This window comes from Oryctolagus cuniculus, chromosome 15 (assembly GCF_964237555.1).
Source record: "Oryctolagus cuniculus chromosome 15, mOryCun1.1, whole genome shotgun sequence".
Taxonomy (NCBI): domain Eukaryota; kingdom Metazoa; phylum Chordata; class Mammalia; order Lagomorpha; family Leporidae; genus Oryctolagus; species Oryctolagus cuniculus.
Genome location: NC_091446.1, coordinates 24,447,546 through 24,459,577, shown reverse-complemented (window position 1 = coordinate 24,459,577; position 12,032 = coordinate 24,447,546). Strand labels below are relative to the sequence as shown.

The following is a 12,032-nucleotide window of genomic DNA, read 5'->3' as shown; positions in this document are numbered from 1 at the left end:
CACACACTGAAAGTATCTTTCTTCTAATTATTTCCATTGGAACTATTGGCTCAGTAGGCATGTTGTTTGCCTTGTACACTATTGCAGGCCATAGATAAAATCTTCCCTGAGCATGAGTGTCTATCTTTTCAGCTCTATATGGTGTTCCTTACCACCTATCATTTAACCTCTAAGAAAAAGACCATATGTTAAAGTTCTGTGTTATAGTAATATTCTGTTTGTAATTACCAGTTGCTGTGTTAGGCATATTAATTATGAAAAAACAGCAAGAAAATGTCAGTATCTAAGCATTATCTAGCTTTACTACATGAAAAGTAATCAGTTATAAGTAACGAATATAATGACCCTCTGCTTTGTGCAGTGGCTGTCTCCCATGGAATCTGGCCTCCTGGCACATGGTGGCGCTCTTGGGCCTCAGAATCTTTCCCTGATCCTCTCTATCCAGCCAAACAGTGAGGAGAGGAGTTGAAGAAGGAGATGAAGTAAATGAAAAGAGGGAGAGGGAAGGGAAGGGAAGAGAGGAAGTGAAAATGAACATATTATTAAGGGCAAGCTCTGAAAATGGCTTTGCTTATTCATGTCTCCATTTTATTGACCACAGCTTAGTCTCATGGTATCATCTAACTTGAAGGGGATGCAAAAATATATTTCTCTGGAATGATTTGATGAGCACATAATTCTAGGACACAGGAGAATCAAATAAAATAACATGTGTAGCTGGCATACTGTCTGAGACACATAGGAGGTACTCCATAAATATTGGTTACCTGTAGAAAAAGCATTTTATATACTGACTGCTCTCAATAAAGTCTTGAGGAATTTCAATTACATGTCCACATGGCTTAATCAAATATATCATTAGAAGTAGGATGACATTTTCACTTATTGAAATTCCGACAGTGCATAAATTCTAAAATTCAGGTTCCACTGTGAAAAGCAAAAAAGTGAATTGCATTTATTTTTGCTTGCACACAGACTTGCATGCAATTGCTCACATATGTACATATTCTGAAAGGCCAGCTAAGAAATGACCGTGCTATAATTGCCCTTTATTGTACTTCCATGAATCTTGGAGTCTTTCTCTGCACATCTCCAGTCGTGTCATGTTGCTTCCCATTTAGCCTAGGGAAAGAGTCAATGTAACATTCACAAAACAGCTCTCAGTTGTCCTCAGAATGAGAAACACTCACCATGCACAGGAGTAGACGGCATATCTTCTTTCTCTGCATCATCAGTGAGAAGTCAGTGAGAAGTCACTGATCACATCTGCCTCTGGCTGGAGCGTGGCAGAACCCACCCTCTGAGTGTCTGCTTTCTCTATAGATGCGTCTTTGAAGGCTGCTCTAGTTTGGTGAAGATCTGGGAAGGGGAACAAAGCTCAAATCTTCCCAGGGTGAGGAAGAAGAATGCGCAATGTTAATGAATCTAATGACTTGGCAGAAGTCCCTGGGGGAATGTCAGTGTGAGGAATCATGTCAGGAAGAAGATACTATTGTTCCCTTACAGGAGAAGTCTCAGCTGGAATTGGCATTTGGGAAAGGGTAGACTTTCATATGACAAAGTTGTGGGGAGAAACTGACACTAGACTAAGTTACTGGAATTAAGACTTATTCTATGCATCTGCTCTCCCACAATATGGCGCTGAGAGAGAGACCAAACAACTTCTACACAGCTGCCTCCAGTTCTACCAATAAGCTGCAGGAGCTGATCCTGCTCCTGATTGGAGGAGAGCAGCGTGCTCGGCGTGTGGGTAGCAGAGTTGGGATTGGTGGAAGAGGACTATAAAGGAGGAGAGAGACAACATGCACCAGAAACATCTGAGGAACACCTGAGGAACATCTGAGCAGCCCCTGAGAGAGCCGGCCGGCAGTGTGCTGCTCCTACGCAGAAGCGGGGAAATCGGCGGGGGGTGCTGCCCCTCCACGGAGGTGGAGGGGCCAGCAGCTAACCTGGGACGGTGTCGTTCCTCCGTGAGTGAGGGACGGCAGCTAACCCGGGAAGGGCCAAGCAAAAAGAACACTGCAAGGTCTAGTGTCGTTCCTCCGCGAATGGGGGAGCAACACAAAGTCCCATTTCAGTCAGATCCACTATGGGCATGCAGGATCTTCTGCTTTCAAAACTAAATTAAATCATAGAAACAGACAAGTTCCATAGCAACACTTCAAGAAGATTAGACACATGTTAAGGTTGATTGAAGCTTTAACTAGAGGATCAGGTGAGTGGAGCCAGATGGACCTCAGGGCCATGACGTGGGAGATTGGAAACAAATCTACATCTTAGGTTTAGGCCATGGGAAACAGAGTTGGTCACAGCAAATTGCCCCAAGGAAAGATGTACTGGATCTGTTTAAAGTAGTGACTCCAGGCAGCAAAAGTAGTTCCATCTTGATCTGGGATTCTCAGGCTTGGCAGTATTACCATTTGGGGACAGACAATATTTTCTCTGGAGGCCTGTCCTGTGCACTGTAGGATGTTTGTACCAGTAGTCCTACTTTCCAACCGGTACAGACCAGTTATATCTCTCCAGACACTGCCAAGTACCCTCTGGGGAATAAAATTTCCCCTTGTTGAAAAGGCAGATTGAAACAACTTTTATCCCCCCAAAGTGAGAATAACTGGACAATTTCTTTCATTTTTTTCTCAAAGTGGCTTATTGTTTACTTATTCTGTGGACTCTGTTTTGGTCATATGGGCTTTCTTTATTTGATCTGGTGCAATAGCCACTATAAGTTTCTTCATGATTCTCTTCATTTTTCATGTACTTACCAAGTCGCTTTGCGTTTTAAAGATTACCCATCTTCTCTCTTCCAGTCGTCCTTTAAGATGGTGACCCCCTTGTTGTCGAATGGCTGCTTCCAGGTTCTTTTCTCTGATACAGCAAAGAACTTGAGGGCAAGACATTAGAAGTTAGCCCAGAAATGAGATTTATTACTGGAAAAGCAGAAGTACAGTCAAGAGGGAGTGCAGGCCTGCTCTGGAGTGAGCTGTGCAGATGAGGTCTGGGTTTATCCCTTTCTGTAATCTTCGGAGAATAGAGCAATGAAGTACTCAGGAAGGTGGGGTTTGAGTATGGTCCACATTGTTGCCTTTTTAAGGAAGTCTCAGAAATGTCCTTGTATTAAGTGCATTGTGGGAGGAGGAGTGTCCACCATGATGTTTTTATTGTACTGTTATTATAATCAGCTATAGGTAACTGTAGGGACACAGTCAGTGGTCATACTGGTCGTTTTCAGCCAGTGCCAGTCCTGGGCAGTGGTTTTGTGAAAATAGTGGTTTGGGGCTGCCTCAGCTGATGCATAAGCAGAGGGTGAGTGGAATAGGGAGGGACTGGTGATCTCAGCTCTCTTTTGGCTCGCTACCTCCTTACCTTTATCTCTTGTGGCTGTCATTTATTTGGGTTTACATCACTAGGCTTTTGGTCCTATACACAGTGACAACCAAGTTAATATTATGAAAACTGGGCACTCCAGCTATGTTCAGCACAATACAACACAATACATTAAGTCACAGATGCCTTTCCTTATATTTACCTGTACATTTTTATTTGGAGCCAGAGAGCATTATAGAGTCTGTTCTGCCACAATGTGTTTCCCTAATGTAAAATATTTCATACTGATTGACAAATAGGGATGCAATGTCAGTGTAATGTGATAAGTTTGTTGGTTCATTTCTACTCCAGCACTTTAACAGTTGGCCCCATTAAGTAATAATAACAGAACTCAAAGCATGTGAACATATGTGGACACAGCAGCCTGCTGAGGAATTCAGTACTATTTCCCTGTGTCTCCTCACGCAGTGTCCTTGGCCCCTGATCTCTATGGAAGTTCTCATAGTACCTCTTCCTTGATCTCCGTACAATTTGTCCTTGGACCCATAAGTCTCGCCCTTTCCATATAGATTTCTCTTAACATATATTCAGCTTCTACCTCCCCCCCCCTTTTTTTTTACAGGCAGAGTTAGACAGAGAGAGACAGAGAGAAAGGTCTTCCTTCCATTGGTTCACCCCGCAAATGGCTGCTACAGCAGGCGCGCTACACTGATCTGAAGCCAGGAGCCAGGTGCTTCCTCCTGGTCTCCCATGCAGGTGCAGGGGCCAAGCACTTGGGCCATCCTCCACTGCACTCCCCGGCCATAGCAGAGAGCTGGACTGGAAGAGGAGCAACTGCGACAGAACCGGTACCCCAACCGGAACTAGAATCCGGAGTACCGGTGCCGCAGGCGGAGGATTAGCCTAGTGAGCTGTGGTGCTGGCCTCCACCTCCCTTTTTAACACAAAAATATTTGAAGTCCTATAGCATGCCTTCACTTATTTGGAGTTTAACAATCCTTGTAAACCATGCTGGCATTTTCATTAGCATTTTTATTTGTTTCTATGCTTCTCTGGTTACAAAGTCCCCTAGGTTTTGAGAGAATGGTTTGACCCTAAATTTTCCTTTAACATCTGTAATAATAATTGTGTAGCAATTGAGGAAACGGTTTCAGAAACTAACCTGTCACTTTAATACAGAAACATCTGAGCCTGCTCAAGCTCTTAAACCTGTTTACATCAGCCTCTCATTTCCCACCCGTTTTGGAATAAGAAAGCTGAAACCGTGGATGACTCTAGTGATGCAGCTTGTTTCTTGCTTTACTTGAGCCCTGAGACTCATAGCAGCTTCTTGTGCTCTATTACAGTAGATTCCCTTAGCTTAGTTTGCTACTATAACTATCTTTCCTTTTTTATGTTGGGCTGTTACCTTGTAAAGGAGTTCTGATACATTAGTGGTTTTTATTGAAAGCCACCTCCAATCTATTTTGGAAATAGGCACAGTACAAATAGTAAATAAATAATGAACTCAGGAGCACAGAGGTTTTACAGCTTGTTGGCAACAGAGCTGTGCCTGGAACCTAATTTCTAATTCCCAGCCCAATCCTTGCTCTATAATATCCTGTATCTCCCATGTGTTTGTGGATTTCCTTTTTTTTCCTAAGGAAAAAAAAGTTATTTTCATTTTATTTGAAAGGCAGAAATGCAGACACAAAAGCATTTTCCATCCACTAGTTTATTGTCTCAATGCATGCAACACCCGGAATTGTGCCAGGCTGAAAAGTCCAGAGTCCAGTTGAGGTCTCCCCTATGGCAGGCAGGGACCCAAGCACATGAGCCAACATCTACTGCCTCCCAGGCTACACAGTAGCCGGGAGCAGGATATGAAGCAGAGTGAGACTCAAACCAGAAAATCCAGGATGGGATGCGGCGTCCCAAGAGGCAAAGTAACCACTGTACCACGTGCTGGCCTGGCCCCCTGCCTGACTGCTTTTTTAAAATCACTGTGTCCTTGGAGTCTCAATAAATAATCACCCAGGCAATGCCAGATTTACTATGTTTTGTTCACTGAGATATGTAGTCAGGCCAAATTTTGAGATGAGAGCTATCTATCTGTCTTGCCATGTTATATAAATATGGTCTTATTAGCTAACCAATAGAAGAATCACATTAGTGGCCGGTGCTGCGGCTCACTAGGCTAATCCTCCGCCTAGCAGCGCCGGCACACCGGGTTCTAGTCCCGGTTGGGGCGCCGGATTCTGTCCCGGTTGCCCCTCTTCCAGGCCAGCTCTCTGCTGTGGCCAGGGAGTGCAGTGGAGGATGGCCCAAGTGCTTGGGCCCTGCACCCCATGGGAGACCAGGAAAAGCACCTGGCTCCTGGCTCCTGCCATCAGATCAGCACGGTGCGCCGGCCGCAGCGCGCCGGCCGCGGCGGCCATTGGAGGGTGAACCAACGGCAAAGGAAGACCTTTCTCTCTGTCTCTCTCTCTCACTGTCCACTCTGCCTGTCAAAAAATAAAAAATAAAAAAATAAAAAAAAAAAGAAGAATCACATTAGTGTTTAAAAAATAGTTTTTATCCATAAAAATAAGTTATACACAGTGATCAAGAAGTCCTTCAATGTTAGAGAAATATCTTGGGTATTGTTTACTCTTTAAAAGTTCGTATAAAAATGAAACGTTAAGCTGGGTTTCACCAGCACCAAGTACAGTCAGCTCAAGAAAAGGAAGTGTACACATTCCACACATTCACAGATTGGTCCACAGTTTCTCCCTACCAACTGCTTCCCCATTGTCGCTCCCCCTCTTCATGGGGGAACGACACTGAACCCTGCGCTGTTCTTTTGTCCGCTCGGCCCTCCCCGGGTTTGCTGCTGGTTCTTCCCGGGTTGGCTACTATCCCTTCCACCTCCGTGGAAGGGCAGTTCCCCCTGGCCACATTCCCCACTTCCGCAGGGGAGCGGCACACCGCCGGCCGGCTTTCTCGGGGGCTGCACGGGTTCCCTTAGATGTTCCCCATAGATGTTCCCGGTGCATGCCGTCTCTCTCCTCCTTTATAGTCCTCCTCCGCCAATCCTAACTCGGCTGCCCACACGCCGAGTACGCTGCTCTCCAATCAGGAGCAGGTCCTACAGTTTATTAGTTGAACTGGAGGCAGCTGTGCGGAAGCTGTTTACTTCTCTCCCAGCGCCATATTGTGGGAGAGCAGATGCATAGAATAAGTCCTAATTCGAGTAACTTAGTCTAGTCCGGATTGCTCCCCACACCCATCACTTTATTTTTGTTCTTTTATACTCCTCTACAAAATACTTGACAAAAAAGGATTCAGAAGCAGCGTGTTTTAAGAAGTCCACAGCACAATTAAGGGAAGAAATTGCTGTGAGATGTGATCGTAGGGCCTAAGACAATAAACGGAGTGAGGACAAAAAATATTGCACCTTGTTCTGGAACAAATATAAAAAAGATACAAGGGGAGAAAGGGTGAACATTTACTGTATGTAGATCAAGGCATATGTTCCTCAGGCAAAGTGTGGTCTACAGGCCCCATTTTTCTGGAAGGCTACCATTAGCCCCAGAGACTTTATAAATCCTTGTGTATTGACAGTATTACAAAACTAGGTGATTTTACATATAGATTCCTGTATGTTGCTGAAATATAAAAAAACTGTCCAAGAGGTTGTGTTCCTCCTGATAACTGTTGGCTGGAACTGAACCATAGGAGGGGCGCCTCCTTGAAAGAGCACACGATCCAGGTTTGTTCCAATTCCTACCGGTGATTTTTGCTCCTGAATACTGAGTCTAGCCCCAGCTAGCATCCCAGTAAGAGCGCTGGTCTAGTCCCCATGGGTATTTGCATGTACAAGCCATGTGATGGCGCCTTCTTAGCTTTATTAGAGACATGTGCTCTTACTGTCTCACTTTCTTCCACCTACACAACACGTCACATGTTAATCCATAATTACACCTGGAAGTTCAAGTTTCAGAGGTGAAACCAAGAGTCACAAGATTTACTCTGGTTCATGAAGGCTTTTAAAACTTGCACTTGCTATTTCCACACACCTTGCTATTTTCCTTTGATAAATCTCTTTCTGGCCCTGAGCTGAAATTCACAGCACAGCACAGCAAGGCTATAAATTTTTACTCAAGTGATGGGCTTCTTTTGAACCTGTCCTGACATCACTGCTGCCAGCTCCAATGCTGCATTGTGGCTTTCATTTCTCGGTACAATGAGCAAAATTTGAGGCTTGTCTAACAGAGTCGCCACTAACAAGAAAGGGGAAAAAGCTATGGAGAATATTTTTAATGAGGCATGAAAGATAAATTGCTTAAGAAATAATTTTTTAAAAAGCCTCTAAATTTATGGCTTATTTGCAAATTGACTTCTCAGGGTTAAATATAAGATTACACTTAGACTTATTTTCAGTTTTCCTTCCTCAGAGCACATTCCCTGATTCCCTTTGATTCTCAAAACTGTTGGCATCACCACCTTACCACCTCTGTTTCAGCTCACAAAACTTATTATTTCAGTTTCTTTTTATTATTATTATCTTGCTAGGCTCTACCCTGTCTCAGCCTTGGGACATGTAAATTATTCTGGAAGCTGTTTGTGAATTCATTGACTTATTGCTGATTTGTTTTGTGTGCTTAATTTTTTTTCCTGGAAATTATGCTTATTGGTTTTTGCTTAACTGTCTATGATGGAAATTTTCAAAAGAATACCAAAGCAGAGAGATTAACATAGCAAACTTCTCTATGTGTCTAGAATTCAGCTTCAACAATTACACATACTGTTAATCAAGTTAGAATGCATATGTATCTTTTTAAAGATTTATTTTTTTTATTTGAAATGCAGAGTCAGAGAAGTAGAGGCAGAGAGAGAAGTCTTCCCTCCACTGGTTCATTGCCCAAGTGGCCACAACTGCTGGAGCTGGGCTGTTCTGAAGCCTGGAGGCTGGAGCTTCTACTGGATCTCCCATGTGGATGCAGGGGTCCAAGGACTTCGGCCATCGTCTGCTGCTTTCACAGGCACTTTGGCAGAGAACTGGATCAGAAGTGGAGCAGCTTGGACTTGAGCTGGTGCTCATATGGGATGCTGGCACTTCAGGTGGTAGCTTTACCCGCTACGCCACAGAGTTGGCCCCCATATGTATCTTTTTTTAATCATACAGTTATGATTTTATTTGTATTTCTAAGAGACAATAACTCCTGTTACCCCTACCATGACCATAACTAAAATAATTACTTTAATTTTTATTAACAGTAACCATTAATATTGACAATAATATTACTAATTCTACTAGAGTGAATTGCAACTATTATCTTCACTACGTACAAAATTTAACCAATTGTTCTATGAATGTCTTATAGTTGATATTTTAGATGAGGATTGACCTATTACATTCAGCTAATGCTTTTTGCTTCCTTTACTCTGTGTCCCTTTAGTTTTCTCTCCTTTCTTCTTCTTTTCCTATTCTTTGTTTTTCACCCTGGAAAGCTATATACAGAGGAAATTGAGTTCTATAGATCTTTCTGTAGAAGATCCCATAGTGTCTTACACCATAGATTTAACTGATTACATTCCTGTGAGGTTATTAATGAAATCTGTCTTCTGTATTTTCTATAAATTATTAATTATATTTAGTGCCTTGATCAGACTAAAACTTTTTTTTTTCCTGGAGGCTCTCTTACAAGTGATGCTTGCCACTCCCTATGGGCATGCTATCAGTAGAAACAATATCAGTAACCAGTTTCTCAGCTTTGTAATGTTCAGCAGCAGCATCTTAGATGATATCAGCCTAATCTCTCCATTATAGACTTCCCTTCTGGCTTTCACCTAAAGAAAATCTTTGTAGCATATTTCTTCCAAAGACTGTAGGAATGGTATTATAACAAAGAAATAAATACTAAAAAGCAAGCAGAATACAGAAGTTCCCCTTCAGTGCTTGGGTTACTGTGGTTTGAGGTTTCTCTCCATCCTCTATTGAGTTCTCTCCTCTTCATTTTATCATTATCTTTGGACCATGTTTTTCCCAAGTCTTCTCTATGCAATCAACTCAGTTTGGGACAGTCTCCCAGGCTGGAACCTAGCCCCAGTTCTGACCACTGTCCCTGATCTCCGTTCAGCACCAGGACAGATCTATGCCAGACTGGCCTCCCTTGCCGAGTGCTGGGGAGGCCAGCATCTTCCCCTGTGCCATGCTGTCCAGAAAATGGGATAGAAAAACAGTAATCACATGAAGTGACCATGCAGATCTTTGCATCCCTTTTTTGCCCAATTAAAAAATAATAGGAAGACAGACAAATTGACTTTTAAAAAGACACACAGCAAGATAGGAAATGTATTGAAAATACAGCCTTAGTTTCAAGCAGGACAGTCAGCAGGTTAGTGGAGTAGATTCACTCAAGGAAAATGGGCAATACTAACCTGAATCAAAGAGTGGAAGGGTTTTTTAAAAGAAGTAGCCTCACTGTTGTTGATTTGGTTCAGACTCTGGACCATGGCGTCTTGCCTGAATTCACATTCCTTTCACAACGGTTCTTTGTGCTAATGTACCAGTTGATGCATGCCAAAGAAACAGTGATGGTCTGCTTCCCCCGTGGCTTTCTAATACCCATCATGACCGTTACCTTCATGGGAAACCTTGCATTTCTCAAAATGAAGGAGAAAGGAAGCAGGGAGAAGACAGCAGAGGGAAGGAGTAGCTGACAGAGGAGCTGGACGACACAGCAGAGGGAAGTGAATACAGAAGGCTTCCACTAGGGGAGATTTGGGGAAGAGGGTAGACTTCTGCTCTCTTCCTGCTATGTCCCTGCCTAAAGCCAAGATACACAACTTTAAGTTCTTGTCATCGTCTCCTCCATCAGTTCATGACTTCTGTCATTCATCCATTTAGCAATGCTTGAAGGACCTACAAGGTGCCAGGCATGAACCTTAATAGGGGCAATGCTTGGCATGGTCTCTACTACCATAGTGCTTACAGTGTGGTAAGGGAAACCAGCAAGATCCAAACATACTAATTAGTGTAAAATTACAACTGGAAAACATTACATGAAGAAAAGGCACCTGCTTTGCAATAGGAATGACCTTGCTAATCTGTGGCATTGATAGCAATCCTTTGAGTAAGTAACATCTGACCAGAAAGCATAAGGATAAAGGTATATAGACAGGAAATGAGTGGCATCCAGGATAAGCAATATTCAGTGCCAAGGCCCTGTGGCAAAGATACTCTCCCAAGAAGGGGGTGAAATAATGGAGAAGATTGTTGAGTGAATTGTGAGTACATTAGCATACTGATAGCAAAATACTTGAGAGCTTGCTACATAAAAAGACATGCTAATATCAAGGGGAGCCAGGGCAATTATTTTCTGGTGTGAAAGCTACCTGAAGAACACAGAGAAAGAAGGTGAAATCACCCTCGATGAGTATTAGGCAGGATACCATTTAGAGTTTGGAAAAAAAGGCCAAATAGGAATCTTCTGAAAACCTGAGTCTTTGAGGAACCAGCTTTGGCTAAACAGAAAGATTCATACAGGCCATAATTTAGAAAGGTCAAAAAAAGGATGGCTTTATTCAGGTAAGTGAGGACTTAACACAGGAAGTATCAGTGAGGTTAATTTGTAGTTGTCACAAGAGAGAGTGTGTGTGTTCTGTGCCCTTCTGAAGTTTCTGGAGTGACAATTCCATGAGTACAAAGTCATTCTATTTGTACAGCGCACTGGAGTCAACAGAAGGCCTTTGCCGGGTAGAGAAGATGAATTCCTGAAATCTTAGGCTTACCGGGCTCCCCCTGGTGGCCGAGGGGACCAACCTTCTAGAGCATCTTTAAGGTGTGTGTAGCTCCCCAACTGAGACTAGAGACGGGGGAAGAGATGGCAACCTGGGCTGCTTCTGTGCTTCTAAAGCAAGATTCCATGACAGCCCTCTGCAAAGGTCCACAGGGAATTGCCATCATGAGACTAGACCCTTGCATCCATTTAAGCAGCATTACTCTCATCTATTTAATATACATGATCTTCTTCAAAAGGAAAATTATTAGACTGAAAAAATGCGTGGATTTCAAACAGTTTTTACAACATAACATACGTTTTTAATTCCACGTACTTCTTTTGGAAATACCCTCATGTTTTGATTCAACATCAGGTTTTATTTTAAAGATTCCTTTAAAAAAATAAGATAGGTGTATGTTAGGGGTGGGAGGGTTGACTGGGTCTCCTAACTTGCTATCACTACATGGAGAAGTTAGTCCATCAAGCTTTGGGTCTAGAGTTTCTTTTTAATTTTTTTAAAGCTTTAATTTATGTATTTGAAAGGGTCACAGAGAGAGGAGAGCCAGAGAGAGAGGTCTTCCATTCCACTGGTTCAATCCCCAAATAATGGCAACAACTCAGCTCTGGTGAGCTGAGCTGATCCGCAGTCAGAAGCCAGGAGCTTCTTCTGGTCTCCCATGTAGGTGCAGGGTCCCAAGGACTTGGGCCATCTTCTGCTGCTTTCCCAGGCCATAGCAAAGAGCTGGATCAGAAGTGGAGCAGCCGGGACTCAAACCAGCATCCATATGGGAGGCTGACTGCAGACCAGGGCTTTAATCTGCTGCGCCACAGCACTGGCCCCTAGGGTTTCTCTGTCTGGGTAAAGTTCACATATCTTCCTGCACGTCTTGCAGGAGTGGTGTGAGAGCCCAAATATGTGACAATTTGAACGTTTTGTTTTGCATTATATAAATGGAAGAC

The 12,032-nt window shown here is 43.2% G+C and overlaps 1 long non-coding RNA gene across 4 annotated transcripts in view; it reads right to left on the bottom strand.

Annotated features, from left to right (window-relative positions):
• Positions 1–12,032, bottom strand: part of LOC127484237 (uncharacterized) — a 112,595-nt gene that overhangs the window by 83,209 nt on the left and 17,354 nt on the right. For 3 of the 4 annotated variants that reach the window (XR_007911104.2, XR_007911105.2, XR_007911108.2), the window contains exon 3: positions 1,191–2,884. This is a non-coding gene — a long non-coding RNA (uncharacterized lncRNA). The remainder of the gene's footprint in view (positions 1–1,190; positions 2,885–12,032) is intronic. The other variant, XR_007911106.2, reaches the window with a different exon arrangement.